Source organism: Papio anubis, chromosome 16, assembly GCF_008728515.1.
Source record: "Papio anubis isolate 15944 chromosome 16, Panubis1.0, whole genome shotgun sequence".
Classification (NCBI taxonomy): Eukaryota; Metazoa; Chordata; class Mammalia; order Primates; family Cercopithecidae; genus Papio; species Papio anubis.
This window is the reverse complement of record NC_044991.1, coordinates 32,742,813-32,763,295: the sequence shown is the minus strand read 5'-3', so window position 1 is coordinate 32,763,295 and position 20,483 is coordinate 32,742,813. Positions and strand designations below refer to the sequence as shown.

The 20,483-nt window shown below is 39.7% G+C and overlaps 1 long non-coding RNA gene across 3 annotated transcripts in view; it reads left to right on the top strand.

The window, feature by feature from the left end:
- LOC103888207 overlaps window positions 1-20,483 on the top strand; it is a 93,976-nt gene that overhangs the window by 44,850 nt on the left and 28,643 nt on the right. For 2 of the 3 annotated variants that reach the window (XR_002515281.2, XR_002515280.2), the window contains exon 5: window positions 4,086-4,249. This is a non-coding gene — a long non-coding RNA (uncharacterized LOC103888207). Of the gene's footprint in view, window positions 1-4,085; window positions 4,250-7,541; window positions 7,783-20,483 lie in introns of those variants that run through there. The other variant, XR_002515282.2, reaches the window with a different exon arrangement.

The window sequence follows — 20,483 nt, the reverse complement described above, 5'->3', positions numbered from 1 at the left end:
CTGCTGAATTGGGGCATAGTAGGGGTCGTGCAGTTGAGATTTGCTCAGGAGGGGTGCCTTCAATGTCATTAACATTGGAGCATGGACTAGCAGGCCAGTCCAGGGGTCTACAGTAGATCTTAGTCATGGACTGCATCTGGGCTCCATTTGAAGAACCATTTGTAGTTTTACACCTTTGATTCTGGAAGAGACAAACTTAACAAGGAGATTAAAGGTACAGGGATTCAAATGTATGGCCTGAAGTGCAGGGGATTATTTCTTCGTCACACTTCACAGGTCCTATCTGCTTGATAGTTTTGAAAAGGCCTGGTCTAGTAAATAATGATTCGGCCATCTGATGCATGCTATCAATGCCTAAGTGAAAGGTTTGGTGAAGGGTTTTAAGTAATTTCCATTGGTTAGCCACAGGCAAAATATTTTTCCTTCTTCTGTGGCTAGCCATGCTGAGGGGAGGAAACTATGTCCTTGCGAGGTTCCCCATTCTATTTCCTCTGCTGAGTACTGGGGCTTGGTTTCCTGGAGGGGATTACCCCATACTGGGGGTCCTTCTATAGCATTTCTAATGGAGGGTCCTGCCTTGCGGCTGTTTTGGCTTCAAAATCTGCTTGGCAGTTCCCTTCTATTTCCCTTTCCTTTCCTTTCCTTTCTGATGACCCCAGCAGTGTAAGACTGCCACCTCTTTAGGTTTCTGTACAGCCAAAAATAATCTCCTAATGGCTTTATGATGTTTGATAGATGTTCCCTCAGAAGTTAGGAATTCGCTTTCTCTCCATATTGCTGTGTGGGCATGGAGGACTAGGTAAACATATTTAGAGTCTGTGTATATATTTACCCTTTTTCCTTCTAATTCTAGTGTATAATGGCCCCTGCTTTTGCTAGGATGTCTCTCCCTAACAAAGGAGTTCTTATGCAAATTTGTTTCAGAGAGGGTGTAGGTAACCTTTTGAGTCAGGAGTGAGATGGAGTTTTTGCCTGCTAGGGTCTTTGTCCTTCTTTTCCTTTGTAGGAATATGCCCTAATTATCGATCTTAAACTTTTGTTGCCCCGGGTTCAGTCCTTTTGGGTATGAAATATGAGAGATGGATCCTGTTTATCCTATGTACTTTTTTCCTATGAGAAGGAGAGTGAGGAGAAAAAGATGGGCTTGCTGATGTTATAAGTACTCTAAGGCTTGGCTGAGTGAAAATGGCTCACGTGTTTGAGCAGACCAATTATTAGACAATTCTCCTAACTCTGCTTCCACAAGAGTCTCCCTATCAATTACTGAATACCCATTGTGGGTTTTTTCTCAGTCACCCAGGAGGAACCATCTGTCGTCCTGTCCTGAAGGGAGTTCCTCCTAGGTCTGGTTGGACCTTTGTATGGTAATTAAGATTTAAATCTCCTATTACGAAATCTGCTGGGTTAAGGGAATTTTCAGTGGTTAATGTTAAATCACCTTTTTCTAACAGAATAGCCCCATACTTTAAGATTTTTGAGTTAGTAAGATACTTTGTTGCCTTTTTGACTTAGGATAGTTCTGAACTGGTGAGGTGTGCTCACAATGAGATTTCCTCTAAAAGTTATTTTTCTAATTTTAGCAAAGCAGTTGCCTCTACTGACTGAATGCATTTGGCCCATCTGCGGGTTACTGGGTTAAGGATTTTTGATAGGAAGGCTACGGGTTGTCAGTGGTCTCAGTGTTTTCAGGCTACGCCCTTGTTTACACTGACAAAAGGTAGTATTGGAGTGTTACAGGGTCCCAGAGAAGGCCTTCAATTATCAATTATAGGTTTTAAATTTGCCTTGGCTTTTAAAGGAATAGGGCATACTGTTTTTTCTTTACTACTTCTATCTTTCTCTTTCTTTCTCTGACTCCCTCTCTGTCTCTTTGTCTCTCTTTCTTTCTCTGACTCCCTCTCTGTTTGTCTCTCTTTCTCTCTCCTCTCTCTTTTCTCTGAGCCATTTACAAACTTGGGGCCCTGGCAAGAGTGGTGGGGAGTGGGTCCCACATAACTGTCTGTTGAGAGGTGTATATCTAAACTGGGAGGGCCACCAGGAACAAGACTCCCTAGGTTCATAGCCTAGATGCCTAAGGATGCAGCATAGAGCTTCTTTAGATCCCTTTGGAGATACAACTTGCTAGAGGAAATGAAAGTCTGAACCATTAGTACCTAGGAGGCAGGAATCAGAGGAAGTAGATAGAGGTTAAAAAAAAAAAAACTCTAATTTTTAAAGGTAGCTCAGAGAAAGGAAGATTTAATAAAGGAAGCTAGAAGTTGTTCATGGAAGGGAAGAGAATCAGCAAATGGTGAAAGTCACACAAATATTAACCGGAAAGTGCTCATTCTCTAAGCCAGGATTGAACTTGAGACACATTGTAAAATGGCAGAGACCAAAAGAAAGTACTGCCATGTGGGTGCAAGATCAGGCTCTCAAGGGTGTAAAACAAGATGGAGACCTCATCCCGTTTAAAAAAAAACTTTACAGTGCTCTTTACCGTTCTTTTTTCTGGTTCGCACAGGGAGAGAGAGGCCAGAAGTCTGAGTGGTTAAAAAAAAAAAAAAAAGTTTAGTCTTATGCCAGCATAGCAGACTCCTGCGTTCCCTTCCCCCAAAGCTCAATTTTAAGCCAAGTAGTTTAAGGTTTGGGGAAATTAACTTTTCCTAGTTTGGGGGATGCATCTGAAGGGAGTGTCCTGTGGTAAAGGGACACAATTACCCACCTGTGAAGAGAGGACAGAGGAGAAAAAGGAAAAAAGGGAGGACAGAGGAGAAAAAATGAAAAGGTTTTTTTAAAAGAAGTCCCAGTGATTCAGGAGGCATTCAAGAGAAGTACAGATTGAAGATGATTGGTTACACATCTGGAAAGAGGAAAAGAGAGGCGTCCCTCAGTTCCTTTTCCTACCCAGTGAATATCCAGGGTATGTGTGAGAGAGAAGCAAAAGACATCCACTTTCTTCCATCCTTGTATCCCTGAGTCCCAGTGATCTCAGCAGGGTGCTGCCCATGGGTGCCAATGCCACTTTCACCCATGTTAAAAGGGGGCCTAGAGGGTGGGAATTATCTGCACTCACGCACATGCTGCCTTTCCCTTGTGCTGTCAGTAATCTTTGAGTTTCCCAGAACTCATTTATGTGATGGATACTAGCATAGCCTCTAGGTGGACATAATCAGCAGAATTTAGTCATGCTCACCTGCACTGTGCCCCTTGTCTTCTGTTGTTGCCTGCCTTTAGATCCCTTAGATCTAGTTTTCCCTTCTAGGGCTTCAACCCAAAGCTTCGAATTGAGTTTGGGACAAAAAGGTGTCTCAGGAGTGTGCATGAACTCTTTTAAGTTAGGGAGCCCATGAATTGGGGTCCTGACCTAGTAAGGCACGTTTCAAAAGAAAAAGAAAAAAAAAAAAAAACTCCCACAGAGAAATGTTCCCTGTATTTTGCAGGGCTGTGTGAACTCCTGACATGGTGAAAAAACAAAAAAAACAGTTTATGTGCAGAGAGGGAAAGGTGCCTGGGAGAAAAGACCTCTTCCTTTACACAAATTGGTTCCTCCAGCAGAGAGAGAAACTCAGTCTCGGCTTTTTCTTTATCTCTAAGAATAGATGAAAAACATATTGTTCTGAATTGCATATCTGATTGATGGGCCAAATGTTCATTCCACCCAGTCATATATCTGTAGTTTGCAACAATACCCTTAACGTTGTAAAAGAGGAGACAGGTGCCATTGCACAACCAAAAGAAAGAAGAAGAAGAAGAAGAAAAATGCCATAGAAAAGTCTAGACTGGAAGGAGGTTGACATTCCCAACCTCTGAGATAAACGGTGAGTGGGTGTCGAGTTCTTCTGCAGCATTCTGTCCCCTATAACTGTACCATTCATTCTTAAGCCATTCATTCGTAATTGGCTTGGTTTGGTTCTTTATCTGCCTTCAGAAAAAACTGTGAGTACAAGAAGCTTCAGAAAAAATGAACAATCTAAGTTTGCATTTACTCACCCTTCAGGTATCCCAGATGAGCCCACAGATGATGCAGGATTTTTCTCATCTTTTCGCTGTACTTGTGGAAGGGATGCCTATCTACTTAACCTGCCATGCTCTACCCCTTCTAGGAGGGAACACATAAGCAATCAAGTGCAGGATCTGGCCAGCTGTTCCAGATGCTGACACAGGAACAAGCTACATGTGGGACCACGGCCAGACCAGAAATGTCACCTTGAGAGGAATGTGGTGGTGCCCAGGTGAGGATGTCCGTGGCACTGAAGCCCCAGAGAAGGTATTACAATGCTCCTTTAGTACCACCATCTACACACTATGATATGTTAGCAGCTTATTTGGCCCTTTGCTTCCTCATGTGGGGTGGCCTTCCTCCACTGGTGAGGGCAGAGTTCCAGTGTGACAGCCTTTCTGTGTATCCACACTTGGTGGGTCCCAAGCTCTTGTCCGGCATCCAAGAAATTGAGCAATGAAAATGGCTGTCAGCAAAGAGGGGACAGAAAGGGCAGGTCTTCCTTGAAGTCAGGCTGTCTCTTCCTTTATTGGCTGAGTCTGAGGTCTTTATAGGCACAGGATGGGGAGTGTGTACTGATTGGTTTGTGAGTATGCACAAAAGGTTAAAGCAAAGACACTACTCAAAGGTGGGCATGACAGCATGGAAAACCAATTAGGAAAGGGTAGGTATATGTATAATAGGTGAAGGGTAGAGATCAATCAGAGGAAAGTGTGCCAAACAGAAAGACAAGTTCTGAATCTGGTTCAAGGATTTAACTTGTAGCTTGGCTTTCAGGCTTTAAATTGTCTTTGGCTTGGAGATAGGGTTTCACTAGGGACACACCCTATCTGACTAGGCATTTCACTGCCTCTTGTAGCTATCAAAAGTCTGTCCTTCATGATATGAACAGAACAGACACTTCTCAAGACATTCATGCAGCCAACAGACACATGAAAAAATGCTCATCATCAGTGGCCATCAGAGAAATGCAAATCAAAACCACAATGAGATACCGTCTCACACCAGTTAGAATGGCGATCATTAAAAAGTCAGGAAACAGGTGCCAGAGAGGATGTGGAGAAATAGGAACACTTTTACACTGTTGATGGGACTGTAAACTAGTTCAACCATTGTGGAAGACAGTGTGGCGATTCAAAGATCTAGAACTAGAAATACCATTTGACCTAGCCATCCCATTACTGGGTATATACCCAAGGGATTACAAATCATGCTGCTGTAAAGTCACATGCACACATATGTTTATTACGGCACTATTCACAATAGCAAAGACTTGGAACCAACCAACCCAAATGTCCATCAATGATAGACTAGATTAAGAAAATGTGGCACATATACACCATGGAATACTATGCAGCCATAAAAGGGATGAGTTCATGTCCTTTGTAGGGACATGGATGAAGCTGGAAACCATCATTCTCAGCACACTATCACAAGGACAATAAACCAAACACTGCATGTTCTCACTCATAGGTGGGAATTGAACAATGAGAACACTTGGACACAGGAAGGGGAATATCACACACTGGGGCCTGGTGTGGGGTGGGGGGAGTGGGGAAGGATAGCATTAGGAGATATACCTAGTGTAAATGATGAGTTAATGGGTTCAGCACACCAACCCGGCACATGTATACATATGTAACCAACCTGCACATTGTGCAAATGTACCCTAGAACTTAAAGTATAATAAAAATAAATAAATAAAAGTCTGTCCTTCATTTTATTCATTCAGATCTTTTAATTTATTAAACTCTTCTTGACTTTTGTTCTTTAAATATCTATTGAGTTTCTACTTTCCAACTGTTTATCATTTCTAACAATTTTATATTATTTCTAGACTTTCAGGCCTATCATTCTATTTGATTATCTTTTAATACTTGTCTACAGTTTTAATATTACTTTTTATTTTATTTCTTGAAATACATTAAGCTACTTATATATATTTAATGTCTGATCATTAAAGAATCTGCAGCATTTTTTAAGTAGTTATTTTTGTTTCTAATAATTTTTAATAGTGGTTTTATAAATGTTACATATTTTAAAAATCTATTTCAATCATCTAAACTTTATTTGGAAAGACTCTTTAAGGCCTGTGTTTAAGTTGTTTAACAATTTTTCAGTATGCAGCAGCCAGGTGCTATAAAATAAAATTTACTCCGAATACTCAGATTGAGTTTTTGGGAAGGAACAGAAGTAGTACACATTCTGGTCTCAGGCCCATATAATAACAGATTTTGGTTAGAAAATTAAAGAGTAGGCATCATGACTTCTCCCTCTGCACCTGAAAACCAAGATTGAGATGGCTGCCTTTGTGTCTCTTTCTGTAAGAAAACTTGGTCTAAGCTGCTTCTTTTTCAGTCTCCATTTGATTGTGAGAGTCCTCTTTTGTGGTCCCAGCTTTATGTGGGAGTTTGGACCAGATCTCTTACCTTGAGTAACCCTGTGATTTGTTTTCTTTCCGTACATCAAGCCCATTAAAACTTTTGGCTTTAAGACATTACTGCTTCTCTGAAGTCTTTGTTTTTCATTATTGTTGTCCTCTGACAGTTTTTTACACTTTTTGATGTAAGATGATCTACAATTTGACAAATTTTGACAAATACACATGTGAAATTTTTACCATAATCTAGATAGTTAACATGTCCATCACCCTCCAAAGTCTCCTGTTTCTTTATATTCCCTTATTAAGTAACTACTAAATTGTTTTGCAAAATATCTGTACCATTTTCCATTCCCATCAACATTATTTGACAGTTCTAGTTGCTCTGTTTCATCACAAACAGTAAGTATTGCTGTTTTCATATTTTTATTTTTGGCTATTTTGATAGGTATACTGAACTACTAACATGCCATAGTCCACAGACAGTGGAGCTAAAGGAGCACTGTAACACTGTGTATTATGCATATTATCGTGGTTTTAATGTGCATTGTCCTAGTGAGTAATAATGTAGGGCATCTTTCCATGTCCTTACTTGCCATCGGCATACCTTTGCTGAACTGTCTTTTTAAATCATTTGCCATTAAAAAAAATAGGTGGTTGTTTCCTTACGTGTTAAACCTTAACAGTTCTTTATATTTTCTGAATACTACTCCTTTATTAGCTATAATTTTCACCAGGATTTTTTCTCAGTTCATGGTTTGACTTTTTGTTCCTTTAATTGTAACTTTTGAAGAGGAGTTTTTAATTTTAATAAACTTCAATTTATTTGTTCAGTTATAGATTTTGCATTATACGTCATATTTGAGAAATCTTTCCCTAGCATATAGTCACAAAGACTTTCTCCTGTGCTTTATTCTAGAAATTTTATAGTTTTACATCTTACATTTAAATCTATGATCTACTTAAGTCTATTTTTGTATATGGAGTAAGTTATGGATTCAAGTTCATTTTTTGGATATGGATATACAATTGTTCCAGCATCATAGGTTGAAAAGGCAATCCTGTGTTCATGCATTGCCATTGTGCCTTTGTTTAATACTTCAATAAAACCATTATCAAGTTCAGTAAGTCAAACCAACTTAAGTTGGGGACTGTCTACATTTGACTTTATTTATACAGGTTGAACATCCATAATCCAAATCTCCCAGATCTGAAATAATCCTAAATCCAAAACTTGATGATTTTCAACATGATGCCAGAAAAGGAAAATTCCATACCAGACCTCATGCACACAAACTGTTTCATCATCAAGATTATTGAAAATATTGGGCCGGGCACAGTGGCTCAAGCCTGTAATCCCAGCACTTTGGGAGGCCAAGACGGGCGGATCACGAGGTCAGGAGATCGAGACCATCCTGGCTAACACGGTGAAACCCCGTCTCTACTAAAAAAAAAAAAAAAAAAAAGATTATTGAAAATATTGTTTAAAATTATATTGTCTTTATGAATAAGGTATGTATAAAAAATAACTGTATTTTGTGTTTATACTTGGGTTTTATCCCCAAGATGTAATGTATATGCAAATATTCCAAAATTCAAAATTTAAAACTGTTCTGATTCCAGTAATTTTGGATCAGGGATACTCCACTTGTACCAGTGTCACACTGTTTTGACTACTATTGATTTGTAAGAGTATTGAAATCAGCCTTCTCATTTTATAATATTATCAGGGTTATTTTAGCTATGCTAGATCCTTTGCAGTTTTACATAAATTTTATAATCAGTTTGTCAATTTAAAAGAAGCCTCCTGGCTTGTTGAGAATTAATTGGGATTTTGTTGTACATATAGGTTAAATTTATAGGTTAAGTTATAGGTTAATTCACATCTTGAAAATAATAAATATTTCCACTCATAAACAAAGTGTATCTCTCGATTTACATAGGTTGTATTTAATTTTCTCAGTAATATTTTGTAATTTTTAGCATGTAGGTCTTTCCATATTTTATCAGGAGTATCTGTATTTCATTTTTTATGAAGTTGTAAATGGTATTTTTAAAAATTAGATTTGTTTATTGCTAGTACATAGCAACACAGTTCATTTGTGAATGTTGATTCTATATCCTAGAATTTGGCTAAACTCACTTGTTCGTTATAGTAGCTTTTTTAGTAGATTTGATCAGATTTTCTACATAGATCAAAGGTTAAATTTTTCCTTTCTCAAACCACTCTCTTACTAAAGATAGAAAATATTTTCAGACTTATGGCAAACAGTCTGTGTTGCAACTCTGCTATTGTAGTATGTATGCAACCATAGACAATCCAAAAATTAATAAATATAGCTATATTCCACTAAAGCTTTATTTAGAAAAAAGAAGCTGACACACAGTTTGGAATTTATTCACCTTATTTTGTGATCATGTTGTGAATAAAGACAGTTTTGCTTCTTCCTTCCAATCTGGATACCTTTTACTTACTTCTCTTGCCTGAATGTACTAGCTAGAATCTTCAGAACAATGCTCCATAGAAGTCGTGAAAGTAGACATTTCTGTACTGTCCATCTTATGGAAAAACATTCCACTTTTCACCATGATGCATGTTAACGGTAGGTCCATGATAGATGCTCTTTCTCGTGCCAACTAAGTCTCTTTGCATTCTTAGTTTGCTGAGAGTTTTATTTTTTAAAAAGTCAGAAATCAATGTTGAATTGTATGAAATGCCTTTAACTGTTGAAGTGATCCTATGGATCTTCTCTTTTACTTTGTTGATTAGGCTGGGGAAAAGTGATGTTTGAATGTTTGATTAGGCTGGGGAAAAGTGATGTTTGAAGTTCATCTCCATTCCTGGGATGAACTCTTTGTTTATGATGTATGAACATTTTATTATGTCATTGGATTCAGTTTGCTAAAGTTTCAATTAGAATTTATTGTTTAGACATTTTTAGTGCAGTTTTATATTTACAGCAAAATGGAGGAAAAGATACAGAGATTTTCCATATACCCTGCCCCCACACGAGCATAGTCTCCCTCATTATCAATATCTCTCACCAGGGTGGTACAGTTATTATAATGAAGGGACCTATATTGACACATCAGAATCATGCAAAGCCCATAGTTTACATCAGGAATTACTCTTGGTGATGCATATTTTATCAGTCTGGGTAAAGGTATAATAACATGTATCCATCATTATAGTACCATAGATTTCCACTGCTTTAAAAAATCTTCTGTGTCCTGCCTATGTGCCCTTTTCCTGCCCTCACCAACCCTTTGGCAGCCACCGATCCGTTTTACTGTATTCATAGTTTTGCCTTTCCAGAATGTCACGTACTTAAAATCATACAGTAAGTAGCCTTTTCAGATTAGCGTCTTTCACTTGGTAATATACATTTAAATTTCCTTCATTTCTTTTAATGATTTGATCGCTCATTTCCTTTTAGAACTAGTAGTAATCCGTTGTGTGCATGTAGCACATGTTATTCATTCACCTGTTGGAGGACATAAACATTGAGTGAACTTTTATATCCATGCTTATGAGTGAGTTGTTTGTTTTTTAATATTATTGTTGAATTGTGGTTCAGTGTAATGGTAACAATATAGAATTTGTTGGGATATACTTTTTATTTGGGGAAGGAAGAGTTGTGTAAAATATTATCATTTCTTTCTAAAATGTTTGGTAGAATTCACCAGCCTAGATGGCTGGACCTGGAGTTCTCCTTGTAGAAAAGTTTTCAACTATAACTATCTTTTTTATAGGTATAAGGTAATGCAGGTTATCTATTCTTGATTGAGTTTTGGTAATTTTCGTTTTTCAAGAAATTTGTCAGTTTAAGTTGTCATCTTTATTAACATAAGTTCTATAATATTACCTTTTGTAGCATCTGTAGAATCTGTAATAATGCCACATTACTCACTTCTGAAGTTAGTAATTTGTATCTTCTCTTTTTCCTTAGCAGTCTGGCAAGATAGAGGTTTGTTGCTTTTATTGATCTCAAAATGTTTGGGGTTGTGGACTTTCCCTACTGTTTTAATGTTTTACTGGTTTTATTTTTGATGTATTGGTCCTTTAGGCCCATTGTTTAAATTAAAAAAAAAAAAAAAAAAAAAAACCCATAGCCTGGGTAGCTTATAAACAAAATAAATAGATTTTTCACAATTCTGGAAGTTACATAGTCCAAGATCCAGGTGCTGTTAGGCTGGATGTGTGGTGAGGGGCCACTTCATGATTTATAGATACATTCTTTTCCCTTGTGCCCTCGCATGGCAGAAGGGGTGAACAGGCTCTCTGGAGTCTCATGTATAAAGATATTAGTCTATTCATAAAGGCTTAGCCCTCATGACCTAATTACCTTCAAAAAGCCTTACCTCCTAGTGACATCACCTCTGTGTCTTGGTTTCAGCCTACGAATTTAGGAGAGACACAAACATTCAGACTACAGGAGATATTTATTATTTCCTTACATCTGCATCCTTTGGATTTAATGTTCTCTTCTTTTTTCTGATTTCTTAAGATAGAAGTCAGAGTAATTTATTTGAGACTCTTCTAATACAGACATTAAGTGCTAAAAAATTGTGTTTAAGCACAGTTGTACGGGCATTCCACAATTTCTGATATGTTGTATTTTTATTTTTATTCAGTTCAAAATATGTTCTATTTTTTATTACCTCTTTCATTTGGGGTTACTTAGTTGCGTATTACTTAGTTTCCAAATATTTGAATACTTCCTAGGGCTGTTTTTGCTATTAATTTCTAATTTGATGGCTTTGTGGTCGGGGCACATACTTTGTATGACTTAAACCCTTTTGACTCAATATTTCCATTGAGAGATATTGTATGGTCTACAATGTGGTCTGTTTTGCTAAGAGTTCCATGGGCACTCGAAAAGCATGGTGTTGTTCAATTCTACTCTATTCTCATTGATTTTCTGCCTTCCTGTTCTATCACTTATTGAGTAAAGGCTACTGAAACTACAAATTACTTTTAAATTTTCTGTTCCTTTCTGTAGCTCTGTCCATTTTGCCTCATACATTTTGAAGATGTTATGTTATTTGGGCCATAAACATTTAGCATATTTGTGTCTTCTTGTCTAAGTGAACCTTTTATTATTGTCATATGAACTTGTTTATTATGGGGACTGTTTTTTGTTGTGAAGTCTACTTTGGTATTATACAGCGACTCCTGCTCAGCTTTCTTCTGTCAAGTGTTCACATTAGCTTTATTCAACTTTTTAATCAATTAGTATCTTTAAATTTAAAGTGCATTTCTGAGGTCACTTCTAAGATGGCCAAATAGGAACAGCTGTGGTCTACAGCTCCCAGTGAGATCTATGAAGAAGACGGGTGATTTCTGCATTTCCAACTGAGGTACCTCGTTCATCTCATTGGGACTGGTTGGAGAGTGGGTGCAGCCAACAGAAGGCAATTCGAAGTAATGTGAGGCATCACCTCACCCGGGAAGTACAAGGGGTCAGGGGATTTTCCTTTCCTAGCCAAGGGAAGCCATGAGTGACTGTACCTGGAGGAGCAGTACACTGCTGCCCAAATACAGCACTTTCCCCATGGTCTTCACAACCAGCAGACCAGGAGATTCCCTCCCATGCCTGGCTCTGCAGGTCCCACATCCATGAAGCCTTGCTTGCTGCTAGCACAGCAACCTGAGATTGACCTGGGACGCTGGATCATGGCAGGAGGTGGAGCATCCACCATTGCTGAGGCTTGCAGAGGCAGTTCTATGCTCACAGTGTAAACAAAGTGACAGGGAAGCTCCAACTGGGCAGAGCCCACTGCAGCACAGCAAGGCCTACTGCCTCTCTAGATTCCACCTCTGGGGGCAGGGCATATCTGAACAAACGGCAGCAGACAGCTTCCCCAGACTTAAATGTCTTTGCCTGACAGTTCTGAAGGGAGCAGTGGTTCTCCCAGCATGGTGTTCTAGCTCTGATAATGGACAGTCTGCCTCCTCAAGTGGGTCCCTGACTACCATGTAGCCTGACTGGGAGACACCTCCCAGTAGGAGCCTACAGACACCTCATACAGGTGGGTGCCCCTCTGGGATGAAGCTTCCAGAGGAAGGATCAAGCAACAATATTTGCTATTCTGCAACCTCCGCTGGTGATTCCCAGACAAAAAGGGTCTGGAGTGGACCTCCAGCAAATTCCAACAGACCTGCAGCTAAGGGGCCTGTCTGTTAGATAAAAAACTAACAAAGAGAAAGGAATAGCATCAACATCAACAAAAAGCACATCCACACAAAACCCCATCCATAGATCACCAACATCAAAGACTAAAGGTGGATAAAACCACAAAGATGGGGAGAAACCAGAGCAGAAAGGCTGAAAATTCCAAAAACCAGAACGCCTCTTCTCCTCCAAAGGAACAAAACTCCTCACCAGCATCGGAACAAAACTGGCTGGAGAAAGAGTTTGACACATTGACAGAAGTAGGCTTCAGAAGGTTGGTAATAACAAACTTCTCCAAGCTAAAGGAGCATGTTCTAACTCGTCCCAAGGAAGCTAAAAACCTTAAATAAAAGGTTAGACGAATGACTAATCAGAATAACCAATGTAGAGAAGAGCTAAAATGACCTGATGGAGCTGAAAATCACAGTAGTACGAGAACTTTATGAAGCATACACAAGTATCAATAGCTGATTTGATCAAGTGGAAGAAAGTATATCAGTGATTGAAGCTCGAATTAATGAAATAAAGTGAGAAAACAAGATTACAGAAAAAAGTGAAAAAAACAAAGCCTCCAAGAAATATGGGACTATATGAAAAGACCAAATCTACGTGTGATTGGTGTACCTGAAAGTGACACAGAGAATGGAATCAAGTTAGAAAACACTCTTCAGGATATTATCCAGGAGAACTTCCCCAACCTAGCAAGGCAGGCCAACATCCAAATTCAAGAAATACAGAGAACAACACAAAAATACTCCTCGAGAAGAGCAACCCCAATACACATAATTGTTAGATTCACCAAAGTTGAAATGAAGGAAAAAATGTTAACGGCAGCCAGAGAGAAAAGTCGGGATACCCACAAATGGAAGACCATCAGATTAACACTGGATCTCTCTGAAGAAATCCTACAAGCCAGAAGAGAGTGGGGGCCAATATTCAACATTCTTAAAGAATTTTCAACCCAGACTTTCATATCCAGCCAAACTAGGCTTCATAAGTGAAGGAGAAATAAAATCCTTTACAGACAAGCAAATGCTGAGAGATTTTGTCACCACCAGGCCTGAAGGAAGCACTAAACATGGAAAGGAACAACCTGTACCACCCACTGCAAAAACATGCCAAATTGTAAAGACCATTAATGCTATTAAGAAATTGCATCAATTAATGGCTGAAATAACCAGCTAACATCGTAGTGACAGGATCAAATTCACACATACCAAATTAACCTTAAATATAAATGGGCTAAATGCCCCGATTGAAAGGCATAGACTGGCATATTGGATAAAGAGTCAAGACCCATCAGTATGCAGTATTCAGGAGACCCATCTCATGTGCAAAGACACGCATAGGCTCAAAATAAAGGGATGGAGGAAGATCTACCAAGCAAACAGAAAGAAAATAAAAAGCAGGGGTTGCAATCCTGGTCTCCAATAAAAGAAACTTAAATCAATAAAGATCAAAACAGACAACACCATTACATACTGGTAAAGGGATCAATTCAACAAGAAGAGCTAACTATTCAAATATATATGCACCCAATACAGGAGCACCCAGATACAGAAAGCAAATTCTTAGAGACCTACAAAGAGACTTAGACTCCCACACAATAATAATGGGAGGCTTTAGCACCCAACCATCAATATTAGATCAACAAGACAGAAACATAACAAGGATATCCAGGACTTGAACTCCGCTCTGCACCAAGGAGACCTAATAGACATCTACAGAGTCTCCACCCCAAATCAACAGAATATACATTCTCAGCACCACATCGCAATTATTCTAAACTTGACCACATAATTGGAAGTAAAACACTCCTCAGCAAATGTAAGAGAACAGAAATCACAACAAACTGTTTCTCAGACCACATTGCACTCAAATTAGAACTCAGGATTAAGAAACTCACTCAAAACCACACAACTGCATGGAAACTGAACAACCTGCTCCTGAATGACTACTGGATAAATAACGAAAGGAAGGCAGAAATAAAGATGTTCTTTGAAACCAATGAGAACAAAGACACAACATACCAGAATCTCTGGGACACATTTAAAGCAGTGTGTAGAGGGAAATTTATAGCACTAAATGCCCACAAGAGAAAGCAGGAGAGATCTAAAATCAACACCGTAACATCACTATTAAAAGAACTAGAGAAACAAGAGCAAACAAATTCAAAAGCTAGCAAAAGACAAGAAATAACTAAGATCAGAGCAGAACTGAAGGAGATAGAGACACAAAAAGCCCTTCAAAAAAAATCAATGGGGGGGGCGTGCCCAAGATGGCTGAATAAGAACAGCTCCAGCCTCCAGCTCCCAGCATGAGTGACACAGAAGATGGGTGATTTCTGCATTTTCAATTGAGGTACTGGGTTCATCTCACAGGGTCGTGTCGGACAGTCGGCGCTGGTCCACGGGTGCAGGCCAACCAGCAAGAGCTGAAGCCAGGCAAGGCATTGCCTCACCTGGGAAGCGCAAGGGGGAAGGGAATTCCTTTTCCTAGTCAAGGAAAATTGAGACACACAACACCTGGAAAATCGGGTAACTCCCACCCTAATACCACACTTTACCAAGGGTCTTAGCAAACAGCGCACCAGGAGATTATATCCCACACCTGGCCCAGAGGGTCCCAAGCCCACGGAGCCTCCCTCATTGCTAGCACAGCAGTCTGAGATCTAACTGCAAGGGGGCAGTGAGGCTGGGGGAGGGGCGCCTGCCATTGCTGAGGCTTAAGTAGGTAAACAAAGCCTCTGGGAAGCTCGAATTGGGTGGAGCCCACCACAGCTCAAGGAGGCTGGCCTGCCTCTCTAGACTCCTCCTCTGGGGACAGGGCATAGCTAAACAAAAAGCAGCAGAAACCTCGGCAGAGGTAAATGCCCCTGTCTGACAGCTTTGAAGAGAGCAGTGAATCTCCCAGCACAGAGGTTGAGATCTGAAAACGGGCAGACTGCCTGCTCCAGTGGGTCCCTGACCCCTGAGTAGCGTAACTGGGAGGCATCCCCCACTAGGTGCAGACCGACACCTCACACCTCACAAGGCAGGGTACACCCCTGAGACGAAGCTTCCAGAGCAAGAATCAGACAGGAACACTCGCTGTTCAGCAATATTCTGTCTTCTGCAGCCTCCGCTGCTGATACCCAGTCAAACAGGGTCTGGAGTGGACCTCAAGCAAATTCCAAAGACCTACAGCTGAGGGTCCTGACTGTTAGAAGGAAAACTAACACACAGTAAGGACCCCACACCAAAACCCCATCAGTACGTCACCATTGTCAAAGACCAAAGGCAGATAAAACCACAAGGATGGGGAAAAAGCAGTGCAGAAAAGCTGGAAATTCAAAAAATCAGAGCGCAACTCCCCCTCCAAAGGAACGCAGCTCATCACCAGCAACGGAACAAAGCTGGACGGAGAATGACTTTGACGAGTTGAGAGAAGAAAACTTCAGTCGATCAAACTTCTCAGAGCTAAAGGAGGAACTACATAACCAGTGCAAAGAAACTAAAAACCTTGAAAAAAGAATTGTGAAGGGATAACTCGAATAATCAATGCAGAGAAGACGTTAAAAGAAGTGATAGAGATGAAAACCATAATACGACAACTATGTGACAAATGCACAAGCTTCAGTAACCCACTCGATCAACTGGAAGAAAGAATACCAGTGACTGAAGATCAAATGAATGAAATGAAGCGAAAAGAGAAGTGTAGAGAAAAAAGACTAAAAAGAAAGGAACAAAGCCTCCAAGAAATATGGGATTATGTGAAAAGCCCAAATCTATGTCTGATTGGTGTGCCTGAAAGTGACGGGGAAAATGGAACCAAGTTGGAAAACTCTCTGCAGGATATCATCCAAGAGAACTTCCCCAACATAGTAAGGCAGGCCAACATTCAAATTCAGAAAATACAGAGAACAACACAAAGATACTCCGCTAGAAGAGCAACTCCAAGACACATAATTGTCAGATTCACCAAAGTTGAAATGAGGGAAAAAATGTTAAGGGCAGCCAGAGAGAAGGGTCGAGTTACACACAAAGGGAAGCCCATCAGACTAATAACAGATCTCTCGGCAGAGACTCTCCAAGCCAGAAGAGTGTGGTGGCCAATATTCAACATTCTTAAAGAAAAGAATTTTCAACCCAGAATTTCATATCCAGCAAAACTAAGTATCATAAGTGAAGGAGAAACAAAAACAGACAAGCAAATGCTTAGAGATTTTGTCACCACCAGGCCTGCCCTACAAGAGATCCTGAAGGAAGCACTAAACATGGAAAGGAATAACAAGTAGGAGCCACTACAAAAACATGTCAAAATGTAAAGTCCATCAATGCCAGGAAGAAACTGCATCAACTAGTGAGCAAAATAACCAGCTAATATCATAATGACAGGATCAAGTTCACACATAACAATATTAACCTTAAATGTAAATGGACTAAATGGTCCAATTAAAAGACACAGACTGGCAAATTGGATAAAGAGTCAAGATCCATCAGTTTGCTGTATTCGGGAGACCCATCTTACATTCAGAGACACACATAGGCTCAAAATAAAGGGATGGAGGAAGATCTACCAAGCAAATGGAAAACAAAAAAAAGCAGAGGTTGCAATCCTAGTCTCTGACAAAACAGATTTTAAACCATCAAAGATCAAAAGGCCATTACATAATAGTAAAGGAATCAATTCAACAGGAAGGGCTAACTATCCTAAATATATATGCACCCAATACAGGAGCACCCAGATTCATAAACCAAGTCCTTAGAGACTTACAAAGAGACTTAGACTCCCATACAATAATAATGGGAGACTTTAACACCCACTGTCAACATTAGACAGATCAACAAGACAAAAAGTTAACAAGGATATCCAGGAATTGACCTCAACTCTGCACCAAGCGGACCTAATAGACATCTACAGAACTCTCCACCCCAAATCAACAGAATATACATTCTTCTCAGCACCACATCACACTTATTCCAAAATTGACCACATAGTTGGAAGTAAAGCACTCCTCAGCAAGTGTAAAAGAACAGAAATTATAACAAACTGTCTCTCAGACACAGTGCAAACAAACTAGAACTCAGGACTAAGAAACTCAATCAAAACCGCTTAACTACATGGAAACTGAACAACCTACTCTTTTTAGATTCTTTCTAAAATTTAAAGAAAAAAAAATCAGTGAATCCAGGAGCTGATTTTTTTAAAAGATCAATAAAATAGGTTGCTAGCAAAACTAATAGGAGAAGAATCAAATAGATGCATTAAAAATGATAAAGAGGATATCAACACCGATCCCACAGAAATATAAACTTATTTGGATTCACTCAGGATGGTGGCAGAAATAGTAAAGGGAAATATTAGGGAAAGTTATAGGGAATAGTCACAGGAGGCCAAAAGGTTACATAGCTTATAATAATTAAACAGGCTGAAGGCAGCCGATTCCTGCCTTGGAGCATTAGATCACAGGGTAAATACTAAAACAATAGAGACTTCCCCAGTTAAATCTGTTTACACTACCTCCATTAACTAACTTTTGAGTTTGATGGCTCTCTTGGGGGAAGGTTGACCAGGGATACTGCCCCCTAATGGTATTTACTTTAGACCATGGTCCCTAAGCTTTAATTATTCGTAGAACTACTCTCTTAACCATGTTAATTATCCTCAAGTGTGTTTACTCAAAGCTTCTGTTGTTAATTGTAGTCTAAATAAATGCATGAAGTGCGAGCTTTTCAGGGCTAGCCACAGTGACAAACCTCTCTTGTTGTGCAAGTGGTTGGACACTCAACTGTACTGGCAAAGGAGAATATCTGTGTGTCAGTGTCCATTGTATTCATCTGTCATTTAGGTCAGGGTCTGTGGGCAGGCCCCTGCAGCTAAGGCCCTCAATTGTGAGGAACAATACCTCACAAACTACCATCACGGAATAATATAAACACCTCTACGCAAACAAACTAGAAAATCTAGAAGAAATGGTACATTCCTGGACATATACACCCTCCCAAGACTAAACCAGGAAGAAGTTGAATCCCTAAATAGACCAATCACAGGTTCTGAAATTGAGGCAATAATTACTAGCCTACCAAATAAAAGAAGTCCAGGACCAGAAGGATTCACTGCCAACCAGAGGTATAAAGAGGAGCAGGTACTTTTCCTTCTGAGATTATTCCAATCAATAGAAAAAGACAGAATCCTCCCTAACTCATTTTATGAGGCCAGCATCATCATGGTACCAAAGCCTGACAGACACAACAAAAAATTTTAGGCCAATATCCCTGACGAACATCTATGTGAAAATCCTCAATAAATTATTGGCAAACCGAATCCAGCAGCACATCAAAAAGCTTATCCACCACGATCAAGTCAGCTTCATCCCTGGGATGCAAGATTGGTTAAACATGCACAAATCAATAAACGTAATCCAACACATAAACAGATGTAACAACAAAAATCACATGATTACCTCAATAGATGCAGAAAATGCCTTCGACAAAATTAAACAGCCTTTTATTGCTAAAAACTCCCAATAAACTAGGTATCGATGGAATGTATCTCAAAATAATAAGAGCTATTTATGAAGAACCCAGCCAATATCATATTGAATGGGCAAAAACTGGAAGCATTTCCTTTGAAAACTGGCACGAAGGCCGGGCGTGGTGGCTCAAGCCTGTAATCCCAGCACTATGGGAGGCCGAGACGGGCGGATCACGAGGTCAGGAGATCGAGACCATCCTGGCTAACACGGTGAAACCCCGTCTCTACTAAAAAATACAAAACCTAGCCGGGCATAGTGGCAGGCACCTATAGCCCCAGCTACTAGGGAGGCTGAGGCAGGGGAATGGCATAAACCCAGGAGGCGGAGCTTGCAGTGAGCTGAGATCCGGCCGCTGCACTCCAGCCTGGGCAACAGAGCGAGACTCCATCTAAAAGAAAGAAAGAAAAGAAAGAAAGAAAGAGAGAGAGAGAGAGAGAGACGAAAGAAAAGAAAGAAAGAAAAGAAAGAAAGGAAAGAAAGAGAAAGAAAGAAAGAAAGAAAGAAAGAAAGAGAAAGAAAGAAAGAAAGAAAGAAAGAAGAAAGAAAACTGGCACAAGACAAGGATGCCCTCTCTCACCACTCCTATTCAGCATAGTATTGAAAATTGAAAATTCTGACCACAGCATTCAGGCAAGATAAGGCAATAAAGGGTATCAAATAGGAAGACAGGAAGTCAAATTGTCCCTGTTTGCAGATGACATGATTGTATATTTAGAAAAGCCCATTGGCTCACCCCAAGGTCTCCTTAAGAACATAAGCAACTTCAGGAATGTCTCAGGATACAAAATCAATGTGCAAAAATCACAAGCATTCCTATACACCAATAACAGAAAAATCATGAGTGAACTCCCATTCACAATTGCTACTAAGAGAATAAAATGCCTAGGAATACAACTTACAAGGGATGTGAAGGACCTCTTCAAGGAGAACTACAAACCACCACTCAAGGAAATAAGAGAAGACACAAACAAATGTAAAAATATTCCATGTTCATGTATAAGAAGAATCAATGTTGTGAAAATGGCCTTACTGCCCAAAGTAATTTATAGATTCAATGCTATTCCCATCAAGCTACCACTGACTTTCTTCACAGAATTGAAAAATCTACTTTAAGCTCCATATGGAACCAAAAAAGAGCCTGCATAGCCAAGACAATCCTGGGCAAGGAGAACAAATCTGGAGGCATCACCCCACCTGACTTCAAACTATACTACAAGACTACAGTAACCAAAACAGCATGATAATGATAACAAAACAGAGATATAGACCAATGGAAGAGAACAGAGGCCTCAGAAATAACACCACATTTCAACCCCAATCTGATCTTTGACAAACCTGACACACACAAGCTATGGGGAAAAGATACCCTATATAATAAATGGTATTGGGGAAACTGGCTAGCCGTATGCAGAAAACTGAAACTAGACC